Here is a 16,963-nt window from a genome sequence, read left to right as displayed (position 1 = left end):
ATGTACAGAATTTAAATATTGCTGAAAAAAGAGACACACCATTGAAAATATTTGTCTTGTACTTATCAGGATAGAAATGCAAGAATATCACATTTCAAAGCGAACATAAACTTGTACTGAATGAGAAAAGGGTGCTGATTGGCTGGCAAGTAAACTCTGATTTTGTTGAAGCATTGGAGAATGCACCAGGTTACAGCTTTTGCTTAGTTGAAGAAAGATGACTGGACAGCTCCTCTTTGGTGGAGAGAACATTTGGTGCAGAGAACAGGGTCCTGCATATGAATATACGTAGATTGTAGCAAGTGTAAGTCCCACTTATAACCTTAAATTGTTGATGTAATTAGCACACTTTGAATTGTTCAGTCAGTGTTGTTCAATTGCACAATCACATCTCATGTTGGACTTGCTGGCTGGAATTCTCCAGCACCACCCATGCATGTTTTCCCGCAGCAGCTGCCGGCAGGATTTCCCGGTCCCGCCAAAGTTGATGGCAATTTACATTCCTCGCCGGGGAACCTACGGGGAGAGGGGTCAACTTTGGTTATGAAAAGTCTATATACACACGCAAATCTTTATTTTGTTTTAGAGACATGCCAAATTGAAGACTCCATTGTGTTTTGAATTCCAAATGCAACAATTTTGAATCTTCACTTCTCGACTAGATAACCTTTTTTCTCTAAATACAGCAAATTGTTAGGGAGTCACAAGCAATTTATTCTGTGGATTGTGCTATTAGTATTAGACTGTCCATTTAATTTTGGTTGGATTCTGAGTTTGCAGTAAAACTATAGGTGTTATCCTGGTGTTGAAATTATCAACCCAGTTTTATTTTAGTGGATTTATGATTTTATTGCCAGGATAATGAAATCGGAGTTATTGATGCAGATGCAGGAGGCTGACTCTGGGATGCAGGAATGCTACAAGTTGGCAGAGGAGACACTTCAACACACTGAGCTGGATATAGATTCAGGCGCATGAAGTTAGAGGATGCTCTACTCGACCATTAGCCGATGCATACAGTAATTTAGGTTTGGCAACTTAACTAAAAGGTACAAGAACACTGTAAATTAATGGTAATATATGATCTTTGTATCATCTACGAGTGTTATGTAATCTCACTGTTGCTAAGCCCAGAATGTGCCAAACATTGGACTGTGCAGGTATCGGTTGCAAACTATTGGATTGTGTTTCTGGTTCAGTGAAGAGAGATAGCTGATTGTTTTAAATGCCTGACTGGAGTTCAGAGTTCACAACTTTGTTAATTAAATTGGGTAATATATGGGATGCTTATCAGTTATCCTTATTTTTTGATTTCCGTATCAATGCTTTGATGTCTTTTACCCTTCACCAGCATCCCAACTAAATTGTATAAGGAAAGACTTTCTACCCTTGTGTGAAGTGGTGCGCAGTTGAAGGAGCATATTTTTGGTGGATGAGCCTTATCTTTGTGTTTGTGGATTTAGATTTGTGCTAAATAACATCAGCAAAATAAAATGAAAAAATATATAGTTCTGATTGAGTTAAATAAATAGTTTTAAATAACTAGAACTACAAACCTTTCTGCAGAACTTGTCAAGGCCCTTTCCTATTGATCAGCGAATTTGTTTCTTCACAATAATTGCAGTTTAAATGTAGAGACTTTATGATGTCCCCATGTTTTGTATGTTCAACAGTTTTTGGTTTGCATCTTCAATTTTCCCCCTCTTGTGAGATTTCGATTTTTGTATGGCGATTACCAGAGATGCGTCAAGTTCCAAACTCCAGGGACCAAAAATGTGGTGATGCAGAGCTAAACCTGTGCTCTCCATGTTAGATCTTTGCCAGCAGATATTCAGAAACCAGTCACCCACCTGCAGAATCCCTTAAAGCAGGAGACTGTGCATGTTGTGGGTCTTCTAAGAAAAGGGGAGAAATGAAATTTAAGCAAAAGAAATTAATGTGAAAATTGTGATTTATTTTTGAACAGGAATTTTTTTTTTCTCTCTCCTCTCACAATAGCATATTATTGAAAGTAACCACATTTTGACAGTATATTGTTCCTGGATTCTGTATGGATTGTAAATGGTAATTCAAGTTCATTCTTTGTGAAAGACTGAGTAACTCCCACCAATTCAGCTCCTATAATCAAAGGAGCTCTATTAATAATTCAAGATATGGAACAGTTGTATTGACCCTCTTTAACTGAGCACTGCTTTCAAAACGCACCCATTTTGCAGTGGGTTGTTGGGACATTTGGCGGTCATTGACTTCTTTAGCTGTTGATGGGTTTCAGTATGATTACATGCACATCGTTTATGTGAAATGTCTTGCATTTATATGGTGCTATTCATATAAGATGTTACATGATCAGTTATAAAATGTTTCGATTCTCATTTATAATAGCTATTTGACATCACAAAGACAACCAAAATCCCAAATGCTAAGAATATATAATTTCTGCGTCTAAAATGATTTATGCAGTGATCCACAATGATGATTACCGACTCTACTGGGCCCAGGAATAACACCATTAGTAGAAGATAATTTTATGAACGTTAAACTTAAAGGGATTAGGACAATTTAAGGGGAGTTTCATAAGTAAGGGTACAGGCGTTTAAAACATTTCTGGATTGTGTTGAAAAGCATCTAAACTCATGGACAACATTTACCATGACTGAATAGGCATGGTATTTAGAGTAGCCTGCAAGATGAATGACAAGGGACCCACAGGTACAAGTGCAGGTCTGCAGATAGGTAGTGCTGCAGGCCAGCACTTGGTCCCCTCTTAGTGACTATTGAAAGCAAGGTGGTTCTGCATCAGATATTTGTGAATGGTTCACCCCCTCCCACTCTATAGCACAGCCCCACCAGCTTGCTTACTGGTCCTCCTCGTATGCAAGGTGATGGGGAAAATGAGTAAAGGGCAAGCATGTCTGATCCATGACAGATAAAAGCCTAGCCTTGGGCATTATGTGTGTGCAAGAATAGAGACAGGTTTTAACAGACCTGACAGGGCTGAATATCAATTATAATAAATAATCTCTGCTACTTGTATGTACCTGACTTTGAGTAATCTGTATATTTGACTGATTGGCTTTTTGTTTGTACTCTAGCCAATTTTCTCATTTTATTTGGTTTCTATTACTTGTCTCGTCCACACCCCTCTCTTCAGGGCTGCTACACTCTTCAAGATTGAGAGATTGCCAAATGGTCTACTCCGAGAGCATCATCCAAATCAAATTTAAGTTGGTTCTCATTTTTTTTTAACCCCTCCCTTTCCTAGACTGGGGTATCCTTCTATAACCTTATCCAAGATTATGCCTCATTCAATGATTATTAGTAAGCAAGTCAATAGAAGTAGATATTGACTAACCTTGATGCAGCAGGGCAAGGGCGCCTGGTCATATCAGGCATAGGAGTAGGACATTCACCTCCTTGAGCCTTTTCCCGATAGCTGCCAATGACCTCTAGCTGTCTTGGTTCTGTAACCCTTTAGGAAGAATCCACACAAGAATTTAGAATGTAAGTTTTGAAATTTTCAGTCAACCTCTATCTAGACTTCTGGACTCAATCACTGTCTCACTCAGAAGGTTTTTGAAGGAGAATGTTCAAAATTTCCACTAACCTTCTGAGTGAGACAGTGATCCTTTGCTTCATCCAGAACAACCTTGGCTCTAATTTTAAGGTTATGCACCTGTTTTGGAATCTCAAGCACAGGAAATATAATCTCTCTATCCTATCATATCCTTTGTTTATCCTAAACACTTCAATTTTAAAAAAAATAATTTTGAACGGGATGAGGGTGTTTCTATCTAGGCCAGCATTTGTTGCACATCCCTCATTGTCCTTGAGAAAGTTGTGAGGAGCTATCTTCTTGAATCGCTGCAGTCCATGTGGTGTAGGTACACCCACAGTGCTGTTAGGGAGGGAGTTCCAGGATTTTGAACGAGTGACAGTGAGAGAACAGCGATATATTTCCAAGTCAGGATAGTGAGTGACTTGGAGGGGAATTTCCAGATGGTGGTGTTCCCATGATTCTGCTGCCCTTGCCCTTCTAGATGGTAGTAATTGTGGGTTTGCAAGGTGCTGCCTAAGGGTCCTTGGTTAATTTCTGCAGTGCATCTTGTAAGTGGTGCACACTGCTGCTACTGTGCATCAGTAGTGGAGGGAGTGAATATTTGTAGAAGGGGTGCCAATCAAGTGGGCTGCATTATCCTGGATGGTGTTGAGCTTGCTTTTGTTAGAGCAGCACTCATCCAGACAAGTGGGGAATATTCTATCACACTCCTGATTTGTGCCGTAGGTGGTGGCCAGGCTTTGGGAAGTCAGGAGATGAGATTCTCCGAGCCTCTGACCTATTCTTGTAGCGGCTGTATTTGTCTGGCTAGTCCAGTTCAATTTCTGGTCAATGGTAAGCCACAGGATGTTGATAGTGGGCGATTCAGCGATGGTTTGAAGTTCCCTTATTGGAGGTGGTCATTGCCTGGCACTTGTGTGGCATAACTGGTACTTGCCGCTTGTCAGTCCAAGTCTAGATATTGGCCAGGTCTCGTTGCATTTGCACGTGGACTGCTTCAGTGTCTGAGGAATTGCAAATGGTGCTGTACATTGTGCAATCATCAGCGAACATCCCCACATTTGACTTTATGTTGGAAGGGAAGTCATTGATGAAGCAGCTGAAGATGGTTGGGCCTCAGACATTACCCTGAGAAACTCTTGCAATGATGTTTCGGGACTGAGATGACTGACTTCCAACAGCCACAACCATCTTCATTTGTGCTTGGTATGCCTCCAACCTGTGGAGAGTTTCCCTCTGATTTCCATTGATCCAGTTTTGTTAGGGCTCCATGATGGCATACTCAATGAAATGTGCTTTGATGTCAAGAGCAGTCACTCTCACCTCACACCTGGAGTTCAGCTGTTTTGTCCATGATGAAGGACCAAGGCTGTAATAAGGTCAGAAACTGAATGACCCTGGTGGAATCCAAACTGAACATCGTGAGCAGGTTATTTGTGATGTAAGTGCTGCTTGAAAGCACTGTTGATGACTTCTTCCATCACTTTACTGATGCTTAAGAGTAGACTGATAGGGGAGTAATTTGCTCGGTTAGATTTATCCTGTTTTCTATGTACAGGAAATAACTGGGCAATTGCCTACCTTGTTAGGTAGATACCAGTGTCACAGCTGTACTGAAACAGCTTGGCTAGGGGCACGGCACGTTTTGGAGCACAAGTCTTCAGTGCTATTGCTGGAATGTTGTCAGAGCCTACAGCCGCTGCAGTATCCTGTGTCTTCACTCGTTTCTGTCGGGTGAATCGTATTGGCTGAAGACTAGCACCTATGATGCCGGAGACCTCAGGAGTAGATCGAGATGGAGTATCCACTTGGCACTTCTGGGCTGCAGATTATTGTGAATGCTTCAGCCTTGTCTTTTGCACTGATAAGCTGGGCTCCTTTATCCTTCATCATTGAGGGTGAGGATATTTGTGGAGCCTCCTCCTCCAGTGAGTTGTTTAATTGTCCACCCGCAATTATGGCTGGATTTGCCAGGGCTGCAGAGCTTGGATCTGATCCATTGGTTGTGGGATCGCTTAGCTCTCTCTATCGCTTGCTGCTTATGTTATTTGGCATGGACGTAGTCCTGTGTTGTAGTTTCACCAGATTAACACCTAAATTTTCGATATGCCTTTTGTTGTTCCTGGCATGCTCTCCTGCACTCCGAGTTGGCCCCCTGGCTTGGTGGTAATGGTAGAGTGGGAGTTATGCCGGGGCATGAGATTACAGATAGTGGCTGAGTACAATTCTGCTGCTGCTCATGGCCCACAGCGTTCCATGAAATGAAATGAAAAATGAAAATCACTTATTGTCACGAGTAGGCTTCAATGAAATTACTGTGAAAAGCCCCTTGTCGCCACATTCAAGCACCTGTTCGGGGAGGCTGGTATGGGAATTGAACCGTGCTGCTGGCCTGCCTGAGTCTGCTTTAAAAGCCAGCAATTTAGCCCAGTGTGCTAAACCAGCCCCAGGGCCAGTTTGGAGTTGCTAGATCTGTTCTGAATCTATTCCATTTTAGCGTGATGGTAGTGCCACACAACACAGTGGAGGATATCTTCAAGTGAAACTTGGAGTTTGTCTCCACAAGGAATGTGCGGGGGTCACTCTTACTGATAATTCATCTGCAGCAGGTTGGTGACAGTGAGATCTGGCATGCTTTTCCCTCTCGGTGGTTCTCTTGGCCAGCTCAGTTAGTAGTGGGTGCTACCAAGCCAGTCTTAGTGATGACATAGCTCTCCCATCCAAAGTAAATCATTCTGTACCTTTGCAACATGGAGGAGTACTGATTCATCAGCTAACAGTGGATGGTACCCCCCCCCCCCCCCCGGTTGTGGGGGTGAAACCCATGCCGACAGTGGGAGAATGTGCAAACTCCACACGGACAGTGACCCAGGACCTGGATTGAACCAATGTGCAGGTTAAGTGGATTGGCCACGCCACGCTAAATTGCCCTTAATTGGAAAACAAAATAGAAATGTGGGGATCTGAGAGGGAGTAAAATAACAGAGAATACTGCCTCCATATGGGCACAGGTATCATTTAAAATAGATACATTTTGGCCTGAATTTCACCCACCCAATCTAAGAGGAGCATCCTTGTTCTTCACCTTGGTTTCTGAACTCTGTTGATCATTTGAAGACAAATGCCCTTTCTAAAATGTTGTGTCCTTGAAAATGACCTTTTGGAGACAGACAAGAGCTAGTACATGCGCCTCTCGTATTGGTATTTGAACAATTGCTGTATTAATTGCTGTATTGGGGCTGGTTTAGCACAGTGGGTTAAACAGCTGTCTTGTAATGTTGAACAATGCCAGCAGCGCAGGTTCAATTCCCCTACCAGCCTTCCTGAACAGGTGCCGGTATGTGGCGACTAGGGGCTTTTCACATTCATTGAAGCCTACTTGTGACAATAAGCAGTTATTATTATTATTATTATTATTAACACATACAAACATTGCAACAAATGTACACCCAAAATGGGTTCACTTTCACCTTTATCGTCAGGTGATATGAGTTTTGCAGCTCACTGAATTTTTATTTTTCAAATGGAGAAGAAAATCAACCAAGAACTAAAACAGGTTGCAGATTCATGGTCACCTGGTTTTCTGCTCGGAGGTAAATGCAGCTCTGGCTGCAGTTTTGGATCTCGACTATTTCAAGATGTTGACCACCATACCACATCCGACAAGATTATCGTGCAGGCAGTCGTCGGACTTAACAACACAAATGGTTACTGAAAACCGGGTCTTAAGTCGAGACATTGTGGGTAGGAATGAATTTTCCCATTAGAACAATGTTCTAAATGGTATTTGTTCCTGAACCAAGACTGAATACCCTATTTTCACCAAGTGAGAAGTCTTGCACCAGGTTAAAGTTCAACAGATTTGTTTTGAGTCACTAGTTTTCGGAACGCAGCTCCTTCATCAGGTGAATGAAGAGGTGGGTTCCACAAACACATATGTAGACAAATTCAATGATGCAAGATGATGCTTTGAATGTGTTTGTGGAACCTCTTCATTTGCCTGATAAAGGAGCTGCTCTCCGAAAGCTAGTGATTCGAAACAAACTTGTTGGTCTTTAACCTGGTGTTGTAAGACTTCTAACTGTGCCCACCCCAGTCCAACGCCGGCATCTCCACATCATATTTTCACCAAAGTAACTCAGAATTTTGGATTCCATCAAATATAAGAAAGTAATGTAGCAATAAATTTGTAGAAAATATAAAACTTAAGAAAAAGTTTGGAAACGCAAAGATTCGCCAAGTAAAAAAGCACTGGGAAAGCAACTGAATGTCTTCAATCAGGAAGATGGGGACTGTTGATGCGCACATACATAAATGTTTGAACTTGTTTGCTGACATGGTGTTGGAAAGTTAAAAACAAAATTTAAAATTGGAAACACGGTGTCATTTTATAAACCATTGTAATGCTGCTCGTCGTAACTCAAACATCATAAAGTCGAGGACTGCCTAATGTTATTATCTTTCATTACACTTCACCTCTATTGTGAGATTGAGATGCTAGCTGAATGTTGGAAAAGGTGAAGCGAGAGGTCCAGGACAATTCCAGAGACCTCCTCCACTATTGTTTGGGAGGCCAGTTTTGCAAAACTAGCAGCCCTCTAAACTTTTTTTTTTAAATTGAGAAGAATGTGTTCGAACCAGTGTTGTAAAGCGGTTTGGAGGAGATCTTAACCGAATGCCCAATGGCTTCAATTCACCTCTCCCAAAAGGGACAAGTGAGTGAGGTCTCTTGGGGTGAAGGTGTCTCACATTTGCCATATCTGGTGATGGAACTTTGGAGTCGAGCCAACCTTCTGTGCTCAGTCTCCATAATCTAACATCCGAATCAGACTGATCCGTAGTACTGCAGGGCTGTTGATAAATGACCAGCCAGTCTGACTGACTAAACCACTTTTTTTCAGTGAATCCTGTGAGCCAACTCCCTGCTGGTGCAGCATATATTTTTGGCTGGTTAATCTCCAGCTATATTCCTGCACACACTTGTAGGTTCTTTAAGTTCGGGGTCAGCGAGCCTGTGCCTAATTTCTGTGGAAGAGGGAGAATGCGTTGAATACCAGGCAAATCATAGATATCGTAGAATTTACAGTGCAGAAGGAGGCCATTCGGCCCATCGAGCCTGCACCGGCTCTTGGAAAGAGCACCCTACCCAAGGTCAACACCACCACCCTATCCCCATAACCCAGTAACCCCATCCAACACGAAGGGCAATTTTGGACACTAAGGGCAATTTATCATGGCCAATCCACCCAACCTGCGCATCTTTGGACTGTGGGAGGAAACCGGAGCACCCGGAGGAAACCCACGCACACACACGGAGGATGTGCAGACTCCACACAGACATTGATCCAAGCCGGAATCGAACCTGGGACCCTGGAGCTGTGAAGCAGTTGTGCTATCCACAATGCTACCATGCTGCCCAAATAGCAGTGCTAACTGTGTGGATTGGTTTAAAAACTGTTGGATTGGTTTGGAAACTCTGGGGAAAATATGACCTTGTATCAAATGCCTAGCTCATCAGCATAGGAACTAAATCCAGGGAAAGTTTCACTTACTTCATCTCATTGGCCAATGGTGATTATTCAATTTTCATGTGAACTTTGAACATTTGCAATGAATGTTTTCTAGGTACCATAACCACAAAGATTACTTTAAAGTTTTCAGAATTTATTTTTCTGGTGTATTCAAGACTTCTCCGAATACTCTTCTTACTGAACACCCACGGTCTTATTGTAATTATTGAATTTTAGAAGCCCTCTTCTTTTGAGAAACTTACATCCCTCTATTATAATGGTCAGATATAATTGAGTACCGGTTGTTATTAACAGGCGTCACCTAAGGTGAAATCGTTTAAAGATAATTTAGTTCAATATTATTTGTCTACTGTGCGTGCTTTGAAGAATAAAAGTTGAGTTTGAATTCATGTATGATCTTGTGGGATAATTCCACACCATTGAGAAACGTATCAATGTAAAGCAAAGAGCATAATAGCCAGAGGCAGCAAACCTGTGGTTTCAACCCTCTAATGAAGATTATTTTGAAAGAATGCAGTCAGTCCGGAATACTGCTCAGCTCAGCCAATGCATCCGCGTGGAGTCAGCTCCTTCCAGAATTTTCACTCTCCCTTTCTTAGTTGGTCAGTGTGTCTGTAATGTCATTCTGCCACTGCTGAAAGACAAAACAGAACTGCCAGTCCTTGAACCCGCTGGTGCGATCAACGGAACATTTAGCTGGAGCAGGATCTTAAGTCTTACAGGATTTTGTTATTTCACTGTAAATTGTGTCAATTGTGTTTTAACTGTTCTTGTAAATTCTGTATAATCACTTTAAACTTGCAGTACTTGTGAAGTAGTCATTAACTGTTCAATATGAGTATCATCACCCATCAGCCATACCACTGGGGGAAACTGACCCTCAATCTGTCTTCACCATGTCCAAGGTAAATATTAAAGAAGCCGCTTGGGAGCGATTTCAAGACTGCAGCCTGATGGTTGTCTTTATGGCCGCCTAGATTATTGCATTGTAAGCTGCCCAGTCAAACTATTACATGTGCCAAAGGAAGAGGGATATATTATCACCTGACTACAGTGTGAAAAATAGCAACATACCACTCGCTGTTGTGTTGATAGCAGCAAGTCCAGCTGGCAATTCATGTGGCCAGCCAGCTGCCTCTCATGTTTACTAAGCTTTCAGTTTAAAATAGCTGAACGGCATCCCCCTGATACACTTCGGTCTGTCAATTTGATCTTGACACAAGTGGAGAGGGAAAACATTTGGAGAATCAAGGTTAAAATAAAAATCCCTGGATGCCAACTAGACAGTATAGTCTTCTCAACTGTGATTGGGGAGAAAAACAATATTCTTCGCGCAGGTCCTGAGATAGTTTCTTCTCATTTTGCATGGAATGTAGATTATTATGGCAAATAAAAGTGGACTGAGTCTTCCGCATACAATGGTCTGTAGAAATGATAGCAAAAAGCACATAATGGAGGTGGTGCACACAAGGTTCATTTTGTAAGGGTTTTCCATTTAAATGAAGAATTCTTAATCTAGGCATTGTGTTGGGGATTGAAATAGGAAGCAGAACTCTAGTGGAAGCCTGATGCATTCACCAAATAAAAGAGCTTAAATTACATCTGATATTAAAGCGGAATAATTATACAGCGAATATCATCATTACCTCACTTAATTTCTCTCGCTTGAACAAAATATTAATTCCTCTAATTAATAAATTAAAAGTAAGTGCTATTCAAGACCATACTGAAACTTGAACAGTCTGGTTTACCGGTATTCGAAATGCAGGTCTAAAGCCAGTCTTATTCTCAGGAAGCGACAATACTGCTATTGTAGTCCAAAGCATTTGTTTTGCACCCGTGTTTTCATATGCTCAATGTTGTCGCGTGTTTTTCTCTTCTTCACTGAAACAAGTCCCAGGCCGAGGCATTGCCTGAAGGAAATAAAGGGAGAAAGTTACACAAATTTGGAAGGAAAAGCTGGTAACAGGGCAATGGAGGAAGCAACAGATTCAGTGGAATTCATTGAATAATTTATATACCATGTCAGCTTTGAAAGCTTCTTCGAGGTATGTTATCGAGGTTGAGTTTTAGAGCAGAGTCCTTTTTAAATGTAAAAGTTTACAGGTTCAAGTTTTTCATCTGTTCAAATCTCTTCGTTTCTTCAGCTGCTGCGTGAGGCTGCCAGCCCTACAAATCATCTTTAAGCTGCCTATCGCTGACCCTGCTGGTATTGGTTAGCCACCTGTTGCCAGGCTAAGATTTATGATAAAATGCATGCAGTTTTAGGAAAATCTCATTATATGGGAAATTCGGCTAAAAACCCCATTGACAAATTTCCAAACAGTTGATTTTCTATCAAGTCGAGAATTGGGTAAGATTAGGCAACCTTCCTGGAAAAGTTGTTCAACCAATTTTTTAAATAAAACTATTTTTCTGTACAGCCCTTATGCAGTCATAGTTCATTGTTCGAAGACCAATTGAACCCATGTCTATCATGTAGCCTTGTTCTTGTGTGACTGTGTGCACAGAGACAGTTCATCTTTCAGTAATTTAACTTCATTCTTAACAGCAATTCCGTCGGGGAAATCAAATTCTTGTGACCCAATTATTACGAGACCAACAGGCAGTTGTCTTTGGAGATGACTTTGATCCAGCTCAGAATGCTACATATGCTGAAGGATGAATGGGAAAATGCCACATGTTCTGAGGAGAATTCCATTTTGGACCCTTTCTAAAAATATAAAAAAAACAATCAAAACAACTTGAGCTGCCTTTTCCTTTTATAATCATATCGTAGCATTTGTAAACAGACAGTGAATGCCAGCAACCGGTCTGATCCTGATGGCTTCTCCTCATATCCACCTTACATATATACACTTTTTTCTGGAAGGATTTGATGGATGCTAGTCAGGGTGGGTGGGGGATGGATACTGCTCTTGGCCACAACTCAAATTCGGAAGCAATTAGGTCAATTATTTTGGTGTGGTTGAAACAATGCAGGGGTGAACCTAGAACCTCCCTGTAGGGCTTTTGTTACTCTCCCTAACAACTCTCTCTAAGGCTAGAATCATAGTCAGTCCACTTATTATAGAATCATAGAATTTACAGTGCAGAAGGAGGCGATTCGGCCCATCGAGTCTGCACCGGCCCTTACAAAGGGCATCCTACTGAATCCCACATATCTACCCTATCCCGTAACCCACTTAACATTTTTTTGGACACCAGGGCAATTTAGCATGGTAAATCTACCTAACCCGCACATCTTTGGACTGTGGGAGGAAACCAGAGCACCAGGAGGAAACCCACGCAGACACTGGGAGAACGTGCAGACTCCGCACGGACAGTGACCCAGCCGGGAATCGAACCTGGGACCTGGAGCTGAGAAGCAACTGTGCTAACCACTATGCCACCAGGCTAAACCAGATTGTTCACAACCTTGGTGTCGTATTTGACCCTGAGCTGAGGATTCAGCTGTTTTTGAATCTTTTCGTGCATGTTCTCAGACTTTTGTATCTCCTGTCCGATGGAAGAAGTTGGAAAAGTGAGTAAGCCAGGTGGGAGGGGTCTTTGATTATGCTGCCCGCTTTCCCAAGGCTGCGGGAGGTGCCGATAGGGTCAATGGATGGGAGGCAGGTCTGTGTGATGGACTGGGCAGTGTTCACGACTCTTTGAAGTTTCTTGCGGTCTTGGGTGAGCAGTTGCCATACCTTGCTGTGATGCAGCCAGATAGGATGCTTTCTATGGTGCATCTGTAAACGTTGGTTAGAGTCAGTGTGGACATGCCGAGTTTCCTTCGTTTCCTGAGCAAGTATAGGCGCTGTTGTGCTTTCTTGGTGGTAGCGTCGACCTGGTGGACCAGGACAGATTTTTAGTGGTGTGCACACCTAGGAATTTGACGCTGTCGACCATCTCCACCTCGGCTCCGTTGATGCAAACAGAGGTATGTACAGTACTTTATTTTCTGAAGTCAATGACTAGCTCTTTACTATTGCTGGTATTGAGGGCCAGATTGTTGTTGTTGCACCGCTCCACTAGGTTCTCTATCTCCTCCTGTATTCTGGCTCGTCGTTGTTCGATATCCGACCCACTATGGTCGTGTCATCAGCAAACTTGTAGATGGAGTTGGAACCAAATTTTGCCATACAGTCATGTGTGTACAGGGAGTATAGTAAGGGGCTAAGTATGCAGCCTTGCGGGGCCACGGTATTGAGGACTATCGTGAAGCAGGTGTTGTCGTTTATTCTTACTGAGTGTGGTCTATGGGCCAGAAAGCCAATGATCGCATTGCAGAGTGAGGAGCTACGTCCTAGGCTTTGGAGTATTGACATGAGCTTGGCTGGGCTTATGGTGTTAAAAGTAGAGCTGTAGTCAATAAATAGGAGTCTGATGTAGGAGTCCTTGATGACGTGATGCTCCAGGGATGAGTATAGGGCCAGGGAGATGGCGTCTTGCTGTGGACTGGTTGTGGTGGTATACGATTTGCCATGGATTCACGCATTCTGGGAGTATGGAGTTGATTAGCTTCATGACCAAATTCGGGAAGCACTTCATTATGATGGATGGTCAGGGCCACTGGACGGTAGTCATTGAGGCACGTTGCCTGGTTCTTCTTTGGCATTACTACGATGGTGGTCTTCAAGCAGGTGGGGACCTCGGAGCGGAGTAGGGACAGGTTGAAGATGTCCGCGAACACATCTGCCAGCTAGGTCCACGTAGGCTCTGATTGCACGGCCAGGGACCCCGTCCAGTCCCATCGGCTTCCCAGGTTCACTTTCAGAAGGCCGATCTGACTTCGGAAGCTGTGAGGGTGGATATGTGTGTGTGTCCGGGGCTGCTGGGGCAGTCGACAAAAGATTGATGTTTTCCTGCTTGGTGCGCTGCTGCCAGAGAAACTAATTGGCTTTGCTTTGTGGCCCCGTTATGTTGTTTCGGCCTTGCCTAATTGAACCTGGGACCCTGGAGCTGTGAGGCAGCAGTGCTAACCACTCTGCCACCGTGCCGATAAAAGATTTTAATCCTCTGAACAAGCTTCTAAATGTATTTTATAAAGAGCCAAAGACTAGAAAAATACATGATAAAAGCAAAACCTGCTGGATGATGAAGTCATCAGCCAAAAAATTCAACTTGCTAAACTACTCCTTGCAAACGCATCAGCTAAAAGGTAAATGCGAAACTGGCCCCTTGAACTGTATTGCCGGAAACAGGTTGGAGTCCACATTGCAGTTGAGAAACAACACGAGATGCTCAGCCAGGGAGGGAACACTTTAGCACAACCAAATATGTATTTACTAGATGGCCATAGTTGGCCTGTGTGGAACCACAACGGTAAGACAGTGGTTAGACAATCAAAGATCCCGTTAAGAAACACTAAATTGAGGCAACTCAATGTTCAGTCTTAACTGCACATCATGAAAAAGAGATTTTCAATTGATCTTCACATCCTTACCTTACAGGATGTACCTTTCACATTTTTTTATATATATATATATAATATATTAGGTTTCAACTTCGGATACACCTATCAAGTTCTCCCAATGTGCTGACATGTGTGACACTGTCTGGCCTCCTTGCTTTCTATTTTCACCTTGCTGCCCATTATCTGTTTTACAAGCAAACATAAAAGCTCCAAGCCCTCTCCGCGTACAAAGCACCTCGGAGACCTTATGACACGTCCTCAGGCTACAGTTATTTGACATGTCAGTACTCTCCACCATTGACCGCAGTTTTAGAAAGTTTCAGTTGATCTCGGCAGTAAGTCCAAAATTGATGGCCCTGAAAGCAATGTTTTTCTTCACGTAGTAATGGATACCTGTGCTACAAAGGCCCTTAACAAAAATATTTTCTCCACGTATGACCATTGTTGTATTATAATATTTCAAGTTCAACTAAACAACATGCAAATTTATGGAACCTTCCAAATAAATGAACACAATGCTGTCACTTTTTCATATTCTGCACAGCAATGTTGGTTTCATCATCCAGCACGGTAATTCCACACAGAAGAAATTCTGATTTAGCCTGGTGGTCTGTAGTGGGATGACTGGTTGGCACTTTAGCCAATTGAATTTTGGTCTTTTTTAATTCAAATTCTGGAGCTCAGCATTGAAGGGCCAAGAGCCAGGGTTAATACTGTTAAATCTACACACGATTGTTATGCATGCAGAAACATATTTTCATTTGGAAAGAAACCTCCCCAACTCTGTTCCCACCTGCCTACTTTTGTTCCCAAGTATAACTCTAGTTTAATACCATAAAGACTGGAGAAACTGTGACAAGTTACTTATACATCATGCGAACGAACAGACCTTCATAGTCTGGATCCATATAGGACAAGAATATTTAATTTCAACCATAAACAAATCTACAGAGTTGGGGTACGCACAGCAGGGTGTATTTTTCTGCAGAAGCAAAATACGGTGCATGCTGAAAAGCTGGGTGGGGGGGGGGGGGAAATAACATGATCTAATCAGGGGGGCCATTTTGCCGCTCGATGGTTTTGATGCACCCTACTTCAGCATCAAGCTTGCTCGGTGAGCAAATGGCTTGGATCATACTTATGAGGTTGCTAATCTTCTAGTGCATGGAACTGTCGGAACCCAATGCGTTTATTAACCAGTGAAGGCAGGGTTGTGATAGACAGGTGACGAACCCATCGACATATGTCTCCACTGGCACAGCGAGGAAAAGAAACTCATTTGGCTGTTCTATTTCAAAAGTAAATTTGAACTCGGGATGGAGTCCATTAATTGTGTCAACAAATTGTTACATGCATCTGATGGATTGAGAAGCGTTACTTGAAGAGTTGACTGTGGATAGGCAATGACAACCATTCAAAGAGCTCATGGGTAAACAATTGTTCATTCCTGGCTGGTCAAAAACAAAACGAGAAAGGTGGCCAAACCACAGCTTACGAGAGAAATTAGAGATCATATTAGATCCAAGGAAAGGATGTACAAGTTGGCCAGAGGAAACAGCAGACCTGAGGATTGTGAGCAGTTTAGAATTCAGCAAAGGAGGACAAAGGGATTGATTAAGAAGGAGAAAATAGGGGCGGTATGGTGGCACAGTGTTTAGCACTGCTGCCTCATGGCGCAGAGGACCCGGGTTCGATCCTGGTCACCACTGTCCATGTGGAGTTTGCAAATGCTCACTGTGTCTGCGTGGGTCTCACCCCCCACAACCGAAAGATGTGCAGGGTAGGTGAATTGGCCATGCTAAATTGCCTCTTAATCGGAAAAAAAACAACTGGGTGCTCTACGTTTTTTTTTAAAAAGGGGAAAATAGAGTACACGGTAGCACAGTGGTTAGCACAGTTGCTTCACAGCTCCAGGGTCCCAGGTTCGATTACGCTTGGGTCACTGTCTGTGCAGAGTCTGCACGTTTTCCCTGTGTCTGCGTGGGTTTCCTCCGGGTGCTCCGGTTTCCTCCCACAGTCCAAAGATGTGCAGGTTAGGTGGATTGGACATGATAAATTGCCTTTAGTGACCAAAAATGTCAGGTGGGGTTACTGGGTTTCGGTGATGGGGTGGAGGCTTGGGCTTAAGTCGGGTGCTCTTTCCAAGGGCCGGTGCAGACTCGATAGGCTGAATGGCCTCCTTCCGCACTGTAAAATCTATGATTCTACAAGAGTAATCTTGCAGGGAACATAAAAACTGACTATAAAAGCATCTATAGGTAAATAAAGAAAATAATTGGTGAAGACAAATTAATCAGAAACAAAATTTTTTTTTTCCAATTAAGAGCCAATTTAGCGTGGCCAATCCATCTACCCTCCACATCTTTGGGTTGGGGGGAATGTGCAAACTCCACATGAACAGTGACCGGGGCCGGAATCGAACCTGGGTCCTCGGCGCCATGAGGCAACAATACTAACCACTGGGCCACCGTGCTGCCC

The 16,963-nt window shown here is 42.8% G+C and overlaps 1 protein-coding gene across 5 annotated transcripts in view; it reads left to right on the top strand.

The window, feature by feature from the left end:
- Positions 1 to 16,963, top strand: part of celsr1a (cadherin EGF LAG seven-pass G-type receptor 1a) — a 386,197-nt gene that overhangs the window by 46,229 nt on the left and 323,005 nt on the right. The gene's annotated exons all lie outside the window — the stretch shown is intronic.

This window comes from Scyliorhinus canicula, chromosome 11, assembly GCF_902713615.1.
Source record: "Scyliorhinus canicula chromosome 11, sScyCan1.1, whole genome shotgun sequence".
NCBI lineage: Eukaryota > Metazoa > Chordata > Chondrichthyes > Carcharhiniformes > Scyliorhinidae > Scyliorhinus > Scyliorhinus canicula.
The sequence above is the reverse complement of the archived record's forward strand: the minus strand, read 5'-3'. Positions and strand labels throughout refer to the sequence as shown.